Source organism: Vanellus vanellus (genome assembly GCF_965231255.1).
Source record: "Vanellus vanellus genome assembly, chromosome: 11".
Lineage (NCBI taxonomy): Eukaryota > Metazoa > Chordata > Aves > Charadriiformes > Charadriidae > Vanellus > Vanellus vanellus.
In genome coordinates this window covers 30,677-49,551 of record NC_138916.1, presented here as the reverse complement: position 1 = coordinate 49,551, position 18,875 = coordinate 30,677, and positions in this window count along the sequence as shown.

Genomic DNA, 18,875 nt, shown 5'->3' with positions numbered 1-18,875 from the left:
TTCGGTCCCTTAGCTTTCGGAAGTGACATTTAGTCTGATATGTGCCAGTCGTGCAATCTACCTAGCCCTGCAAAGTGCAAATATTAACATAAATGCATATTAAGATACTGTGTGTTAGCTCCTGAACTGAAATAGAGAGCGGGTGTTCCAGCGGAGGCAAGCAAATCGTGTTGATTTAGAGTGGCTTGAGGATTTGGCCCATTACCGCTTCTTTATACACTTTTAAAAAGAAATGCCAACTCGATAGTTTAGGCTTTAACTGGAACATGGCAAGTAATTGTATGTTTTGGCGGACCCCTAGTAATGTTGCAGAATCTTTCTCAGAAGTTGTTCCATGGGATAGCCGATTCCTCAGGTAAGAGCTACTTGTTTGTTCAATCCTCCATCTTAGGCCTGCTCCTCAGGTGCATCCTCCTTCTCGCAGCGATTTCCTAGGAACAGATTTCGAAGAACAGCTCTGATCACAGAATCACAGATTGGTTAGGGTTGGAAAGGACCTCTGGAGATCATCCAGTCCAACCCCCCTCCCAGAGCAGGGTCACGTACAGCAGGTTGCACAGGATGACCTCCAGGCGGGTTTTGAATGTCTCTGGGGTGGGAGACTCTACCGCCTCCCTGGGCAGCCTGTTCCAGTGCTCTGCCACCCTCAAAGTAAAGAAGTTCCTCCTCATGCTTTGATAGAAGTTCCTAGGTTCCAGTTTGTACCCGTTACCTCTTGTCCTGGATCATCTTTGATGATCCAGGACAAGAGGTAACGGGCACCAATTGGAACGTAGGAACTTGAACTTGAACTGGAAGGTAGGAACTTGAACTTGAACATAGGATTATCCTTGATGATTCAGGATAGCTGTGTGTCTGACCAGTCTGTCTTTCGAAGGAGGTCCTGGGCCAGCTCCAGCCATGCTGTGCTGAGCAGAGCCCCTGGCAGCAGCCCCACAGCTCACTCCCAGTGTGCCTGAATGGAAAAGGTACCAAAGTTGCTCCAACACTTTCTGAAAAACTCTATAGTGTTACCCCACAAGCGCAAAGCGACGGCAAAGCCCGTGAAATGACACTGGTGCTTACAGAAAATGTCAAGCTTCCTGCCCAAGGGTGACATGCCATGCGGTGGGGTCAGGGCCACGCGCTGAGCACCCGGTGCGCTGGGGTTGCCCCAGCGGTTCCTGAGCAGCTCCTGCAGTGCTGCCGCCGGTACCGTTCTGGCGGCTGTAGTTGTTTAAAAAGCCGTTGTTGTTTCCGGCGTAATCTGACGGCAGTTTTCTCGGGCATTTGGGCCTCTTCTAATAAGTGTGCTGTGAGTACATCTGCAAGCATTCACCTGTCGAGGTCAAATGACTGGTGGTGCTCATCTGCCCCTGTGCTACTGCTGCTGCCTCCCGTGAATGCTCATGTGCCTGCGTGCCCCTGTACAGGCAAAAAAGCACGCGCGCAACACCTGATCCCGCATCCTAATTATTTTTCGCCCAGTTCTCGGAGTTGTTCTGCTTCCGGCTGATGAATGGGAAAGTGTAGTAGTGCTGTTTCATTTCACCAGCCTCTCAAGTGTGGAAATTATGGTAAATTTGAGAACAAGCCAGATTAGATTGATAGTTACACCTCCTCCTTTAATTAGCCAACCACAGGATCTGTGGAGGCAAAGGCCGGGGGGGTGTGTCGGTGTATATAAGGTGTATTGTCTATGTGAAAGATGAATCAAAAGGAGTTGCTTGAGGTGGGAAGGCTTTTCCGGAGAGGTTCCACATGTTGTCAGGTAGTCCCTCTGAATGGCAGCTTCCGGTTCGGTCCCTTAGCTTTCAGAAGTGACATTTAGTCTGATATGTGCCAGCCGTGCAATCTACCTAGCCCTGCAAAGTGCAAATATTAACATAAATGCATATTAAGATACTGTGTGTTAGCTCCTGAATTGAAATAGAGAGCGGGTGTTCCAGCGGAGGCAAGCAAATCGTGTTGATTTACAGTGGCTTGAGGATTTGGCCCATTACCGCTTCTTTATACACTTTTAAAACGAAATGCCAACTCGATAGTTTAGGCTTTAACTGGAACATGGCAAGTAATTGTATGTTTTGGCGGACCCCTAGTAATGTTGCAGAATCTTTCTCAGAAGTTGTTCCATGGGATAGCCGATTCCTCAGGTAAGAGCTACTTGTTTGTTCAATCCTCCATCTTAGGCCTGCTCCTCAGGTGCATCCTCCTTCTCGCAGCGATTTCCTAGGAACAGATTTTGAAGAACAGCTCTGATCACAGAATCACAGATTGGTTAGGGTTGGAAAGGAGCTCTGGAGATCATCCAGTCCAACCCCCCTGCCAGAGCAGGGTCACGTACAGCAGGTTGCACAGGATGACCTCCAGGCGGGTTTTGAATGTCTCTGGGGTGGGAGACTCTACCGCCTCCCTGGGCAGCCTGTTCCAGTGCTCTGCCACCCTCAAAGTAAAGAAGTTCCTCCTCATGCTTTGATAGAAGTTCCTACGTTCCAGTTTGTACCCGTTACCTCTTGTCCTGGATCATCTTTGATGATCCAGGACAAGAGGTAACGGGCACCAATTGGAACGTAGGAACTTGAACTTGAACTGGAAGGTAGGAACTTGAACTTGAACATAGGATTATCCTTGATGATTCAGGATAGCTGTGTGTCTGACCAGTCTGTCTTTCGAAGGAGGTCCTGGGCCAGCTCCAGCCATGCTGTGCTGAGCAGAGCCCCTGGCAGCAGCCCCACAGCTCACTCCCAGTGTGCCTGAATGGAAAAGGTACCAAAGTTGCTCCAACACTTTCTGAAAAACTCTATAGTGTTACCCCACAAGCGCAAAGCGACGGCAAAGCCCGTGAAATGACACCGGTGCTTCCAGAAAATGTCAAGCTTCCTGCCCAAGGGTGACATGCCATGCGGTGGGGTCAGGGCCACGCGCTGAGCACCCGGTGCGTTGGGGTTGCCCCAGCGGTTCCTGAGCAGCTCCTGCAGTGCTGCCGCCGGTACCGTTCTGGGGGCTGTAGTTGTTTAAAAAGCCGTTGTTGTTTCCGGCGTAATCTGACGGCAGTTTTCTCGGGCATTTGGGCCTCTTCTAATAAGTGTGCTGTGAGTACATCTGCAAGCATTCACCTGTCGAGGTCAAACGACTGGTGGTGCTCATCTGCCCCCGTGCTACTGCTGCTGCCTCCCGTGAATGCTCATGTGCCTGCGTGCCCCTGTACAGGCACAGATGCACGCGCGCAACACCTGATCCCGCATCCTAATTATTTTTCGCCCGGTTCTCTGAGTTGTTCTGCTTCCGGCTGATGAATGGGAAAGTGTAGTAGTGCTGTTTCATTTCACCAGCCTCTCAAGTGTGGAAATTATGGTAAATTTGAGAACAAGCCAGATTAGATTGATAGTTACACCTCCTCCTTTAATTAGCCAACCACAGGATCTGTGGAGGCAAAGGCCGGGGGGGTGTGTCGGTGTATATAAGGTGTATTGTCTATGTGAAAGATTAATCAAAAGGAGTTGCTTGAGGTGGGAAGGCTTTTCCGGATTGGTTCCACATGTTGTCAGGTAGTCCCTCTGAATGGCAGCTTCCGGTTCGGTCCCTTAGCTTTCGGAAGTGACATTTAGTCTGATATGTGCCAGCCGTGCAATCTACCTAGCCCTGCAAAGTGCAAATATTAACCTAAATGCATATTAAGATACTGTGTGTTAGCTCCTGAACTGAAATAGAGAGCGGGTGTTCCAGCGGAGGCAAGCAAATCGTGTTGATTTAGAGTGGCTTGCGGATTTGGCCCATTACCGCTTCTTTATACACTTTTAAAAAGAAATGCCAACTCGATAGTTTAGGCTTTAACTGGAACATGGCAAGTAATTCTGTGTTTTGGCGGACCCCTAGTAATGTTGCAGAATCTTTCTCAGAAGTTGTTCCATGGGATAGCCGATTCCTCAGGTAAGAGCTACTTGTTTGTTCAATCCTCCATCTTAGGCCTGCTCCTCAGGTGCATCCTCCTTCTCGCAGCGATTTCCTAGGAACAGATTTCGAAGAACAGCTCTGATCACAGAATCACAGATTGGTTAGGGTTGGAAAGGAGCTCTGGAGATCATCCAGTCCAACCCCCCTGCCAGAGCAGGGTCACCTACAGCAGGTTGCACAGGATGACCTCCAGGCGGGTTTTGAATGTCTCTGGGGTGGGAGACTCTACCGCCTCCCTGGGCAGCCTGTTCCAGCGCTCTGCCACCCTCAAAGTAAAGAAGTTCCTCCTCATGCTTTGATAGAAGTTCCTACGTTCCAGTTTGTACTCGTTACCTCTTGTCCTGGATCATCTTTGATGATCCAGGACAAGAGGTAACGAGCACCAATTGGAACGTAGGAACTTGAACTTGAACTGGAACGTAGGAACTTGAACATAGGATTATCCTTGATGATTCAGGATAGCTGTGTGTCTGACCAGTCTGTCTTTCGAAGGAGGTCCTGGACCAGCTCCAGCCATGCTGTGCTGAGCAGAGCCCCTGGCAGCAGCCCCACAGCTCACTCCCAGTGTGCCTGAATGGAAAAGGTACCAAAGTTGCTCCAACACTTTCTGAAAAACTCTATAGTGTTACCCCACAAGCGCAAAGCGACGGCAAAGCCCGTGAAATGACACCGGTGCTTCCAGAAAATGTCAAGCTTCCTGCCCAAGGGTGACATGCCATGCGGTGGGGTCAGGGCCACGCGCTGAGCACCCGGTGCGCTGGGGTTGCCCCAGCGGTTCCTGAGCAGCTCCTGCAGTGCTGCCGCCGGTACCGTTCTGGCAGCTGTAGTTGTTTAAAAAGCCGTTGTTGTTTCCGGCGTAATCTGACGGCAGTTTTCTCGGGCATTTGGGCCTCTTCTAATAAGTGTGCTGTGAGTACATCTGCAAGCATTCACCTGTCGAGGTCAAATGACTGGTGGTGCTCATCTGCCCCCGTGCTACTGCTGCTGCCTCCCGTGAATGCTCATGTGCCTGCGTGCCCCTGTACAGGCACAGATGCACGCGCGCAACACCTGATCCCGCATCCTAATTATTTTTCGCCCGGTTCTCGGAGTTGTTCTGCTTCCGGCTGATGAATGGGAAAGTGTAGTAGTGCTGTTTCATTTCACCAGCCTCTCAAGTGTGGAAATTATGGTAAATTTGAGAACAAGCGAGATTAGATTGATAGTTACACCTCCTCCTTTAATTAGCCAACCACAGGATCTGTGGAGGCAAAGGCCGGGGGGGTGTGTCGGTGTATATAACGTGTATTGTCTATGTGAAAGATTAATCAAAAGGAGTTGCTTGAGGTGGGAAGGCTTTTCCGGAGAGGTTCCACATGTTGTCAGGTAGTCCCTCTGAATGGCAGCTTCCGGTTCGGTCCCTTAGCTTTTGGAAGTGACATTTAGTCTGATATGTGCCAGCCGTGCAATCTACCTAGCCCTGCAAAGTGCAAATATTAACCTAAATGCATATTAAGATACTGTGTGTTAGCTCCTGAACTGCAATAGAGAGCGGGTGTTCCAGCGGAGGCAAGCAAATCGTGTTGATTTACAGTGGCTTGCGGATTTGGCCCATTACCGCTTCTTTATACACTTTTAAAAAGAAATGCCAACTCGATAGTTTAGGCTTTAACTGGAACATGGCAAGTAATTGTATGTTTTGGCTGACACCTAGTAATGTTGCAGAATCTTTCTCAGAAGATGTTCCATGGGATAGCCGATTCCTCAGGTAAGAGCTACTTGTTTGTTCAATCCTCCATCTTAGGCCTGCTCCTCAGGTGCATCCTCCTTCTCGCAGCGATTTCCTAGGAACAGATTTCGAAGAACAGCTCTGATCACAGAATCACAGATTGGTTAGGGTTGGAAAGGACCTCTGGAGATCATCCAGCCCAACCCCCCTGCCAGAGCAGGGTCACCTACAGCAGGTTGCACAGGATGACCTCCAGGCGGGTTTTGAATGTTTCTGGGGTGGGAGACTCTACTGCCTCCCTGGGCAGCCTGTTCCAGCGCTCTGCCACCCTCAAAGTAAAGAAGTTCCTCCTCATGCTTTGATAGAAGTTCCTAGGTTCCAGTTTGTACCCGTTACCTCTTGTCCTGGATCATCTTTGATGATCCAGGACAAGAGGTAACGGGCACCAATTGGAACGTAGGAACTTGAACTTGAACTGGAACGTAGGAACTTGAACATAGGATTATCCTTGATGATTCAGGATAGCTGTGTGTCTGACCAGTCTGTCTTTCGAAGGAGGTCCTGGACCAGCTCCAGCCATGCCGTGCTGAGCAGAGCCCCTGGCAGCAGCCCCACAGCTCACTCCCAGTGTGCCTGAATGGAAAAGGTACCAAAGTTGCTCCAACACTTTCTGAAAAACTCTATAGTGTTACCCCACAAGCGCAAAGCGACGGCAAAGCCCGTGAAATGACACCGGTGCTTCCAGAAAATGTCAAGCTTCCTGCCCAAGGGTGACATGCCATGCGGTGGGGTCAGGGCCACGCGCTGAGCACCCGGTGCGCTGGGGTTGCCCCAGCGGTTCCTGAGCAGCTCCTGCAGTGCTGCCGCCGGTACCGTTCTGGCGGCTGTAGTTGTTTAAAAAGCCGTTGTTGTTTCCGGCGTAATCTGACGGCAGTTTTCTCGGGCATTTGGGCCTCTTCTAATAAGTGTGCTGTGAGTACATCTGCAAGCATTCACCTGTCGAGGTCAAATGACTGGTGGTGCTCATCTGCCCCCGTGCTACTGCTGCTGCCTCCCGTGAATGCTCATGTGCCTGCGTGCCCCTGTACAGGCACAGATGCACGCGCGCAACACCTGATCCTGCATCCTAATTATTTTTCGCCCGGTTCTCTGAGTTGTTCTGCTTCCGGCTGATGAATGGGAAAGTGTAGTAGTGCTGTTTCATTTCACCAGCCTCTCAAGTGTGGAAATTATGGTAAATTTGAGAACAAGCCAGATTAGATTGATAGTTACACCTCCTCCTTTAATTAGCCAACCACAGGATCTGTGGAGGCAAAGGCCGGGGGGGTGTGTCGGTGTATATAACGTGTATTGTCTATGTGAAAGATTAATCAAAAGGAGTTGCTTGAGGTGGGAAGGCTTTTCCGGAGAGGTTCCACATGTTGTCAGGTAGTCCCTCTGAATGGCAGCTTCCGGTTCGGTCCCTTAGCTTTCGGAAGTGACATTTAGTCTGATATGTGCCAGCCGTGCAATCTACCTAGCCCTGCAAAGTGCAAATATTAACCTAAATGCATATTAAGATACTGTGTGTTAGCTCCTGAACTGCAATAGAGAGCGGGTGTTCCAGCGGAGGCAAGCAAATCGTGTTGATTTAGAGTGGCTTGAGGATTTGGCCCATTACCGCTTCTTTATACACTTTTAAAAAGAAATGCCAACTCGATAGTTTAGGCTTTAACTGGAACATGGCAAGTAATTGTATGTTTTGGCGGACCCCTAGTAATGTTGCAGAATCTTTCTCAGAAGTTGTTACGTGGGATAGCCGATTCCTCAGGTAAGAGCTACTTGTTTGTTCAATCCTCCATCTTAGGCCTGCTCCTCAGGTGCATCCTCCTTCTCGCAGCGATTTCCTAGGAACAGATTTCGAAGAACAGCTCTGATCACAGAATCACAGATTGGTTAGGGTTGGAAAGGACCTCTGGAGATCATCCAGCCCAACCCCCCTGCCAGAGCAGGGTCACCTACAGCAGGTTGCACAGGATGACCTCCAGGCGGGTTTTGAATGTTTCTGGGGTGGGAGACTCTACCGCCTCCCTGGGCAGCCTGTTCCAGCGCTCTGCCACCCTCAAAGTAAAGAAGTTCCTCCTCATGCTTTGATAGAAGTTCCTAGGTTCCAGTTTGTACCCGTTACCTCTTGTCCTGGATCATCTTTGATGATCCAGGACAAGAGGTAACGGGCACCAATTGGAACGTAGGAACTTGAACTTGAACTGGAACGTAGGAACTTGAACATAGGATTATCCTTGATGATTCAGGATAGCTGTGTGTCTGACCAGTCTGTCTTTCGAAGGAGGTCCTGGGCCAGCTCCAGCCATGCTGTGCTGAGCAGAGCCCCTGGCAGCAGCCCCACAGCTCACTCCCAGTGTGCCTGAATGGAAAAGGTACCAAAGTTGCTCCAACACTTTCTGAAAAACTCTACAGTGTTACCCCACAAGCGCAAAGCGACGGCAAAGCCCGTGAAATGACACCGGTGCTTCCAGAAAATGTCAAGCTTCCTGCCCAAGGGTGACATGCCATGCGGTGGGGTCAGGGCCACGCGCTGAGCACCCGGTGCGCTGGGGTTGCCCCAGCGGTTCCTGAGCAGCTCATGCAGTGCTGCCGCCGGTACTGTTCTGGCGGCTGTAGTTGTTTAAAAAGCCGTTGTTGTTTCCGGCGTAATCTGACGGCAGTTTTCTCGGGCATTTGGGCCTCTTCGAATAAGTTTGCTGTGAGTACATCTGCAAGCATTCACCTGTCGAGGTCAAATGACTGGTGGTGCTCATCTGCCCCCGTGCTACTGCTGCTGCCTCCCGTGAATGCTCATGTGCCTGCGTGCCCCTGTACAGGCACAGATGCACGCGCGCAACACCTGATCCCGCATCCTAATTATTTTTCGCCCGGTTCTCGGAGTTGTTCTGCTTCCGGCTGATGAATGGGAAAGTGTAGTAGTGCTGTTTCATTTCACCAGCCTCTCAAGTGTGGAAATTATGGTAAATTTGAGAACAAGCCAGATTAGATTGATAGTTACACCTCCTCCTTTAATTAGCCAACCACAGGATCTGTGGAGGCAAAGGCCGGGGGGGTGTGTCGGTGTATATAAGGTGTATTGTCTATGTGAAAGATTAATCAAAAGGAGTTGCTTGAGGTGGGAAGGCTTTTCCGGAGAGGTTCCACAAGTTGTCAGGTAGTCCCTCTGAATGGCAGCTTCCGGTTCGGTCCCTTAGCTTTCGGAAGTGACATTTAGTCTGATATGTGCCAGCCGTGCAATCTACCTAGCCCTGCAAAGTGCAAATATTAACCTAAATGCATATTAAGATACTGTGTGTTAGCTCCTGAACTGCAATAGAGAGCGGGTGTTCCAGCGGAGGCAAGCAAATCGTGTTGATTTAGAGTGGCTTGAGGATTTGGCCCATTACCGCTTCTTTATACACTTTTAAAAAGAAATGCCAACTTGATAGTTTAGGCTTTAACTGGAACATGGCAAGTAATTGTATGTTTTGGCGGACCCCTAGTAATGTTGCAGAATCTTTCTCAGAAGTTGTTCCATGGGATAGCCGATTCCTCAGGTAAGAGCTACTTGTTTGTTCAATCCTCCATCTTAGGCCTGCTCCTCAGGTGCATCCTCCTTCTTGCAGCGATTTCCTAGGAACAGATTTCGAAGAACAGCTCTGATCACAGAATCACAGATTGGTTAGGGTTGGAAAGGACCTCTGGAGATCATGTAGTGCAACCCCCCTGCCAGAGCAGGGTCACCTACAGCAGGTTGCACAGGATGACCTCCAGGCGGGTTTTGAATGTCTCTGGAGTGGGAGACTCTACCGCCTCCCTGGGCAGCCTGTTCCAGCGCTCTGCCACCCTCAAAGTAAAGAAGTTCCTCCTCATGCTTTGATAGAAGTTCCTAGGTTCCAGTTTGTACCCGTTACCTCTTGTCCTGGATCATCTTTGATGATCCAGGACAAGAGGTAACGGGCACCAATTGGAACGTAGGAACTTGAACTTGAACTGGAAGGTAGGAACTTGAACTTGAACATAGGATTATCCTTGATGATTCAGGATAGCTGTGTGTCTGACCAGTCTGTCTTTCGAAGGAGGTCCTGGGCCAGCTCCAGCCATGCTGTGTTGAGCAGAGCCCCTGGCAGCAGCCCCACAGCTCACTCCCAGTGTGCCTGAATGGAAAAGGTACCAAAGTTGCTCCAACACTTTCTGAAAAACTCTATAGTGTTACCCCACAAGCGCAAAGCGACGGCAAAGCCCGTGAAATGACACCGGTGCTTCCAGAAAATGTCAAGCTTCCTGCCCAAGGGTGACATGCCATGCGGTGGGGTCAGGGCCACGCGCTGAGCACCCGGTGCGCTGGGGTTGCCCCAGCGGTTCCTGAGCAGCTCCTGCAGTGCTGCCGCCGGTACCGTTCTGGCGGCTGTAGTTGTTTAAAAAGCCGTTGTTGTTTCCGGCGTAATCTGACGGCAGTTTTCTCGGGCATTTGGGCCTCTTCTAATAAGTGTGCTGTGAGTACATCTGCAAGCATTCACCTGTCGAGGTCAAATGACTGGTGGTGCTCATCTGCCCCCGTGCTACTGCTGCTGCCTCCCGTGAATGCTCATGTGCCTGCGTGCCCCTGTACAGGCACAGATGCACGCACGCAACACCTGATCCCGCATCCTAATTATTTTTCGCCCGGTTCTCGGAGTTGTTCTGCTTCCGGCTGATGAATGGGAAAGTGTAGTAGTGCTGTTTCATTTCACCAGCCTCTCAAGTGTGGAAATTATGGTAAATTTGAGAACAAGCCAGATTAGATTGATAGTTACACCTCCTCCTTTAATTAGCCAACCACAGGATCTGTGGAGGCAAAGGCCGGGGGGGTGTGTCGGTGTATATAACGTGTATTGTCTATGTGAAAGATGAATCAAAAGGAGTTGCTTGAGGTGGGAAGGCTTTTCCGGAGAGGTTCCACATGTTGTCAGGTAGTCCCTCTGAATGGCAGCTTCCGGTTCGGTCCCTTAGCTTTCGGAAGTGACATTTAGTCTGATATGTGCCAGCCGTGCAATCTACCTAGCCCTGCAAAGTGCAAATATTAACCTAAATGCATATTAAGATACTGTGTGTTAGCTCCTGAACTGAAATAGAGAGCGGGTGTTCCAGCGGAGGCAAGCAAATCGTGTTGATTTAGAGTGGCTTGAGGATTTGGCCCATTACCGCTTCTTTATACACTTTTAAAAAGAAATGCCAACTCGATAGTTTAGGCTTTAACTGGAACATGGCAAGTAATTGTATGTTTTGGCGGACCCCTAGTAATGTTGCAGAATCTTTCTCAGAAGTTGTTCCATGGGATAGCCGATTCCTCAGGTAAGAGCTACTTGTTTGTTCAATCCTCCATCTTAGGCCTGATCCTCAGGTGCATCCTCCTTCTCGCAGCGATTTCCTAGGAACAGATTTCGAAGAACAGCTCTGATCACAGAATCACAGATTGGTTAGGGTTGGAAAGGAGCTCTGGAGATCATCCAGTCCAACCCCCTGCCAGAGCAGGGTCACCTACAGCAGGTTGCACAGGATGACCTCCAGGCGGGTTTTGAATGTCTCTGGGGTCGGAGACTCTACCGCCTCCCTGGGAAGCCTGTTCCAGCGCTCTGCCACCCTCAAAGTAAAGAAGTTCCTCCTCATGCTTTGATAGAAGTTCCTAGGTTCCAGTTTGTACCCGTTACCTCTTGTCCTGGATCATCTTTGATGATCCAGGACAAGAGGTAACGGGCACCAATTGGAACGTAGGAACTTGAACTTGAACTGGAAGGTAGGAACTTGAACTTGAACATAGGATTATCCTTGATGATTCAGGATAGCTGTGTGTCTGACCAGTCTATCTTTCGAAGGAGGTCCTGGGCCAGCTCCAGCCATGCTGTGCTGAGCAGAGCCCCTGGCAGCAGCCCCACAGCTCACTCCCAGTGTGCCTGAATGGAAAAGGTACCAAAGTTGCTCCAACACTTTCTGAAAAACTCTATAGTGTTACCCCACAAGCGCAAAGCGACGGCAAAGCCCGTGAAATGACACCGGTGCTTCCAGAAAATGTCAAGCTTCCTGCCCAAGGGTGACATGCCATGCGGTGGGGTCAGGGCCACGCGCTGAGCACCCGGTGCGCTGGGGTTGCCCCAGCGGTTCCTCAGCAGCTCCTGCAGTGCTGCCGCCGGTACCGTTCTGGCGGCTGTAGTTGTTTAAAAAGCCGTTGTTGTTTCCGGCGTAATCTGACGGCAGTTTTCTCGGGCATTTGGGCCTCTTCTAATAAGTGTGCTGTGAGTATATCTGCAAGCATTCACCTGTCGAGGTCAAATGACTGGTGGTGCTCATCTGCCCCCGTGCTACTGCTGCTGCCTCCCGTGAATGCTCATGTGCCTGCGTGCCCCTGTACAGGCACAGATGCACGCGCGCAACACCTGATCCCGCATCCTAATTATTTTTTGCCCGGTTCTCTGAGTTGTTCTGCTTCCGGCTGATGAATGGGAAAGTGTAGTAGTGCTGTTTCATTTCACCAGCCTCTCAAGTGTGGAAATTATGGTAAATTTGAGAACAAGCCAGATTAGATTGATAGTTACACCTCCTCCTTTAATTAGCCAACCACAGGATCTGTGGAGGCAAAGGCCGGGGGGGTGTGTCGGTGTATATAACGTGTATTGTCTATGTGAAAGATTAATCAAAAGGAGTTGCTTGAGGTGGGAAGGCTTTTCCGGAGAGGTTCCACATGTTGTCAGGTAGTCCCTCTGAATGGCAGCTTCCGGTTCGGTCCCTTAGCTTTCGGAAGTGACATTTAGTCTGATATGTGCCAGCCGTGCAATCTACCTAGCCCTGCAAAGTGCAAATATTAACCTAAATGCATATTAAGATACTGTGTGTTAGCTCCTGAACTGAAATAGAGAGCGGGTGTTCCAGCGGAGGCAAGCAAATCGTGTTGATTTACAGTGGCTTGCGGATTTGGCCCATTACCGCTTCTTTATACACTTTTAAAAAGAAATGCCAACTCGATAGTTTAGGCTTTAACTGGAACATGGCAAGAAATTGTATGTTTTGGCGGACCCCTAGTAATGTTGCAGAAACTTTCTCAGAAGTTGTTCCATGGGATAGCCGATTCCTCAGGTAAGAGCTACTTGTTTGTTCAATCCTCCATCTTAGGCCTGCTCCTCAGGTGCATCCTCCTTCTCGCAGCAATTTCCTAGGAACAGATTTCGAAGAACAGCTCTGATCACAGAATCACAGATTGGTTAGGGTTGGAAAGGAGCTCTGGAGATCATCCAGCCCAACCCCCCTGCCAGAGCAGGGTCACCTACAGCAGGTTGCACAGGATGACCTCCAGGCGGGTTTTGAATGTCTCTGGGGTCGGAGACTCTACCGCCTCCCTGGGAAGCCTGTTCCAGCGCTCTGCCACCCTCAAAGTAAAGAAGTTCCTCCTCATGCTTTGATAGAAGTTCCTAGGTTCCAGTTTGTACCCGTTACCTCTTGTCCTGGATCATCTTTGATGATCATCATCTTTGATGATCCAGGCCAAGAGGTAACGGGCACCAATTGGAACGTAGGAACTTGAACTTGAACTGGAAGGTAGGAACTTGAACTTGAACATAGGATTATCCTTGATGATTCAGGATAGCTGTGTGTCTGACCAGTCTGTCTTTCGAAGGAGGTCCTGGGCCAGCTCCAGCCATGCTGTGCTGAGCAGAGCCCCTGGCAGCAGCCCCACAGCTCACTCCCAGTGTGCCTGAATGGAAAAGGTACCAAAGTTGCTCCAACACTTTGTGAAAAACTCTATAGTGTTACCCCACAAGCGCAAAGCGACGGCAAAGCCCGTGAAATGACACCGGTGCTTCCAGAAAATGTCAAGCTTCCTGCCCAAGGGTGACATGCCATGCGGTGGGGTCAGGGCCACGCGCTGAGCACCCGGTGCGCTGGGGTTGCCCCAGCGGTTCCTGAGCAGCTCCTGCAGTGCTGCCGCCGGTACCGTTCTGGTGGCTGTAGTTGTTTAAAAAGCCGTTGTTGTTTCCGGCGTAATCTGACGGCAGTTTTCTCGGGCATTTGGGCCTCTTCTAATAAGTGTGCTGTGAGTACATCTGCAGGCATTCACCTGTCGAGGTCAAATGACTGGTGGTGCTCATCTGCCCCCGTGCTACTGCTGCTGCCTCCCGTGAATGCTCATGTGCCTGCGTGCCCCTGTACAGGCACAGATGCACGCGCGCAACACCTGATCCCGCATCCTAATTATTTTTTGCCCGGTTCTCTGAGTTGTTCTGCTTCCGGCTGATGAATGGGAAAGTGTAGTAGTGCTGTTTCATTTCACCAGCCTCTCAAGTGTGGAAATTATGGTAAATTTGAGAACAAGCCAGATTAGATTGATAGTTACACCTCCTCCTTTAATTAGCCAACCACAGGATCTGTGGAGGCAAAGGCCGGGGGGGTGTGTCGGTGTATATAAGGTGTATTGTCTATGTGAAAGATTAATCAAAAGGAGTTGCTTGAGGTGGGAAGGCTTTTCCGGAGAGGTTCCACATGTTGTCAGGTAGTCCCTCTGAATGGCAGCTTCCGGTTCGGTCCCTTAGCTTTCGGAAGTGACATTTAGTCTGATATGTGCCAGCCGTGCAATCTACCTAGCCCCGCAAAGTGCAAATATTAACCTAAATGCATATTAAGATACTGTGTGTTAGCTCCTGAACTGAAATAGAGAGCGGGTGTTCCAGCGGAGGCAAGCAAATCGTGTTGATTTACAGTGGCTTGAGGATTTGGCCCATTACCGCTTCTTTATACACTTTTAAAAAGAAATGCCAACTCGATAGTTTAGGCTTTAACTGGAACATGGCAAGTAATTGTATGTTTTGGCGGACCCCTAGTAATGTTGCAGAATCTTTCTCAGAAGTTGTTCCATGGGATAGCCGATTCCTCAGGTAAGAGCTACTTGTTTGTTCAATCCTCCATCTTAGGCCTGCTCCTCAGGTGCATCCTCCTTCTCGCAGCGATTTCCTAGGAACAGATTTCGAAGAACAGCTCTGATCACAGAATCACAGATTGGTTAGGGTTGGAAAGGAGCTCTGGAGATCATCCAGCCCAACCCCCCTGCCAGAGCAGGGTCACCTACAGCAGGTTGCACAGGATGACCTCCAGGCGGGTTTTGAATGTCTCTGGGGTCGGAGACTCTACCGCCTCCCCGGGAAGCCTGTTCCAGCGCTCTGCCACCCTCAAAGTAAAGAAGTTCCTCCTCATGCTTTGATAGAAGTTCCTAGGTTCCAGTTTGTACCCGTTACCTCTGTCCTGGATCATCTTTGATGATCATCATCTTTGATGATCCAGGTCAAGAGGTAACGGGCACCAATTGGAACGTAGGAACTTGAACTTGAACTGGAATGTAGGAACTTGAACTTGAACTGGAAGGTAGGAACTTGAACTTGAACATAGGATTATCCTTGATGATTCAGGATAGCTGTGTGTCTGACCAGTCTGTCTTTCGAAGGAGGTCCTGGGCCAGCTCCAGCCATGCTGTGCTGAGCAGAGCCCCTGGCAGCAGCCCCACAGCTCACTCCCAGTGTGCCTGAATGGAAAAGGTACCAAAGTTGCTCCAACACTTTGTGAAAAACTCTATAGTGTTACCCCACAAGCGCAAAGCGACGGCAAAGCCCGTGAAATGACACCGGTGCTTCCAGAAAATGTCAAGCTTCCTGCCCAAGGGTGACATGCCATGCGGTGGGGTCAGGGCCACGCGCTGAGCACCCGGTGCGCTGGGGTTGCCCCAGCGGTTCCTGAGCAGCTCCTGCAGTGCTGCCGCCGGTACCGTTCTGGCGGCTGTAGTTGTTTAAAAAGCCGTTGTTGTTTCCGGCGTAATCTGACGGCAGTTTTCTCGGGCATTTGGGCCTCTTCTAATAAGTGTGCTGTGAGTACATCTGCAAGCATTCACCTGTCGAGGTCAAATGACTGGTGGTGCTCATCTGCCCCCGTGCTACTGCTGCTGCCTCCCGTGAATGCTCATGTGCCTGCGTGCCCCTGTACAGGCACAGATGCACGCGCGCAACACCTGATCCCGCATCCTAATTATTTTTCGCCCGGTTCTCGGAGTTGTTCTGCTTCCGGCTGATGAATGGGAAAGTGTAGTGGTGCTGTTTCATTTCACCAGCCTCTCAAGTGTAGAAATTATGGTAAATTTGAGAACAAGCCAGATTAGATTGATAGTTACACCTCCTCCTTTAATTAGCCAACCACAGGATCTGTGGAGGCAAAGGCCGGGGGGGTGTGTCGGTGTATATAAGGTGTATTGTCTATGTGAAAGATTAATCAAAAGGAGTTGCTTGAGGTGGGAAGGCTTTTCCGGAGAGGTTCCACATGTTGTCAGGTAGTCCCTCTGAATGGCAGCTTCCGGTTCGGTCCCTTAGCTTTCGGAAGTGACATTTAGTCTGATATGTGCCAGCCGTGCAATCTACCTAGCCCTGCAAAGTGCAAATATTAACCTAAATGCATATTAAGATACTGTGTGTTAGCTCCTGAACTGAAATAGAGAGCGGGTGTTCCAGCAGAGGCAAGCAAATCGTGTTTATTTACAGTGGCTTGAGGATTTGGCCCATTACCGCTTCTTTATACACTTTTAAAAAGAAATGCCAACTCGATAGTTTAGGCTTTAACTGGAACATGGCAAGTAATTGTATGCTTTGGCGGACCCCTAGTAATGTTGCAGAATCTTTCTCAGAAGTTGTTCCATGGGATAGCCGATTCCTCAGGTAAGAGCTACTTGTTTGTTCAATCCTCCATCTTAGGCCTGCTCCTCAGGTGCATCCTCCTTCTCGCAGCGATTTCCTAGGAACAGATTTCGAAGAACAGCTCTGATCACAGAATCACAGATTGGTTAGGGTTGGAAAGGAGCTCTGGAGATCATCCAGTCCAACCCCCCTGACAGAGCAGGGTCACTTACAGCAGGTTGCACAGGATGACCTCCAGGCGGGTTTTGAATGTTTCTGGAGTCGGAGACTCTACCGCCTCCCTGGGCAGCCTGTTCCAGCGCTCTGCCACCCTCAAAGTAAAGAAGTTCCTCCTCATGCTTTGATAGAAGTTCCTAGGTTCCAGTTTGTACCCGTTACCTCTTGTCCTGGATCATCTTTGATGATCCAGGACAAGAGGTAACGGGCACCAATTGGAACGTAGGAACTTGAACTTGAACTGGAAGGTAGGAACTTGAACTTGAACATAGGATTATCCTTGATGATTCAGGATAGCTGTGTGTCTGACCAGTCTGTCTTTCGAAGGAGGTCCTGGGCCAGCTCCAGCCATGCTGTGTTGAGCAGAGCCCCTGGCAGCAGCCCCACAGCTCACTCCCAGTGTGCCTGAATGGAAAAGGTACCAAAGTTGCTCCAACACTTTGTGAAAAACTCTATAGTGTTACCCCACAAGCGCAAAGCGACGGCAAAGCCCGTGAAATGACACCGGTGCTTCCAGAAAATGTCAAGCTTCCTGCCCAAGGGTGACATGCCATGCGGTGGGGTCAGGGCCACGCGCTGAGCACCCGGTGCGCTGGGGTTGCCCCAGCGGTTCCTGAGCAGCTCATGCAGTGCTGCCGCCGGTACTGTTCTGGCGGCTGTAGTTGTTTAAAAAGCCGTTGTTGTTTCCGGCGTAATCTGACGGCAGTTTTCTCGGGCATTTGGGCCTCTTCTAATAAGTGTGCTGTGAGTACATCTGCAAGCATTCACCTGTCGAGGTCAAATGACTGGTGGTGCTCATCTGCCCCCGTGCTACTGCTGCTGCCTCCCGTGAATGCTCATGTGCCTGCGTGCCCCTGTACAGGCACAGATGCACGCGCGCAACACCTGATCCCGCATCCTAATTATTTTTCGCCCGGTTCTCGGAGTTGTTCTGTTTCCGGCTGATGAATGGGAAAGTGTAGTGGTGCTGTTTCATTTCACCAGCCTCTCAAGTGTGGAAATTATGGTAAATTTGAGAACAAGCCAGATTAGATTGATAGTTACACCTCCTCCTTTAATTAGCCAACCACAGGATCTGTGGAGGCAAAGGCCGGGGGGGTGTGTCGGTGTATATAAGGTGTATTGTCTATGTGAAAGATTAATCAAAAGGAGTTGCTTGAGGTGGGAAGGCTTTTCCGGAGAGGTTCCACATGTTGTCAGGTAGTCCCTCTGAATGGCAGCTTCCGGTTCGGTCCCTTAGCTTTCGGAAGTGACATTTAGTCTGATATGTGCCAGCCGTGCAATCTACCTAGCCCTGCAAAGTGCAAATATTAACCTAAATGCATATTAAGATACTGTGTGTTAGCTCCTGAACTGAAATAGAGAGCGGGTGTTCCAGCGGAGGCAAGCAAATCGTGTTGATTTACAGTGGCTTGCGGATTTGGCCCATTACCGCTTCTTTATACACTTTTAAAAAGAAATGCCAACTCGATAGTTTAGGCTTTAACTGGAACATGGCAAGTAATTGTATGTTTTGGCGGACCCCTAGTAATGTTGCAGAATCTTTCTCAGAAGTTGTTCCATGGGATAGCCGATTCCTCAGGTAAGAGCTACTTGTTTGTTCAATCCTCCATCTTAGGCCTGCTCCTCAGGTGCATCCTCCTCGCAGCGATTTCCTAGGAACAGATTTCGAAGAACAGCTCTGATCACAGAATCACAGATTGGTTAGGGTTGGAAAGGAGCTCTGGAGATCATGTAGTCCAACCCCCCTGCCAGAGCAGGGTCACCTACAGCAGGTTGCACAGGATGACCTCCAGGCGGGTTTTGAATGTCTCTGGGGTGGGAGACTCTACCGCCTCCCTGGGCAGCCTGTTCCAGCGCTCTGCCACCCTCAAAGTAAAGAAGTTCCTCCTCATGCTTTGATAGAAGTTCCTAGGTTCCAGTTTGTACCCGTTACCTCTTGTCCTGGATCATCAAAAATCATATTTGATGATCCAGGACAAGAGGTAACGGGCACCAATTGGAACGTAGGAACTTGAACTTGAACTGGAAGGTAGGAACTTGAACTTGAACATAGGATTATCCTTGATGATTCAGGATAGCTGTGTGTCTGACCAGTCTATCTTTCGAAGGAGGTCCTGGGCCAGCTCCAGCCATGCTGTGCTGAGCAGAGCCCCTGGCAGCAGCCCCACAGCTCACTCCCAGTGTGCCTGAATGGAAAAGGTACCAAAGTTGCTCCAACACTTTCTGAAAAACTCTATAGTGTTACCCCACAAGCGCAAAGCGACGGCAAAGCCCGTGAAATGACACCGGTG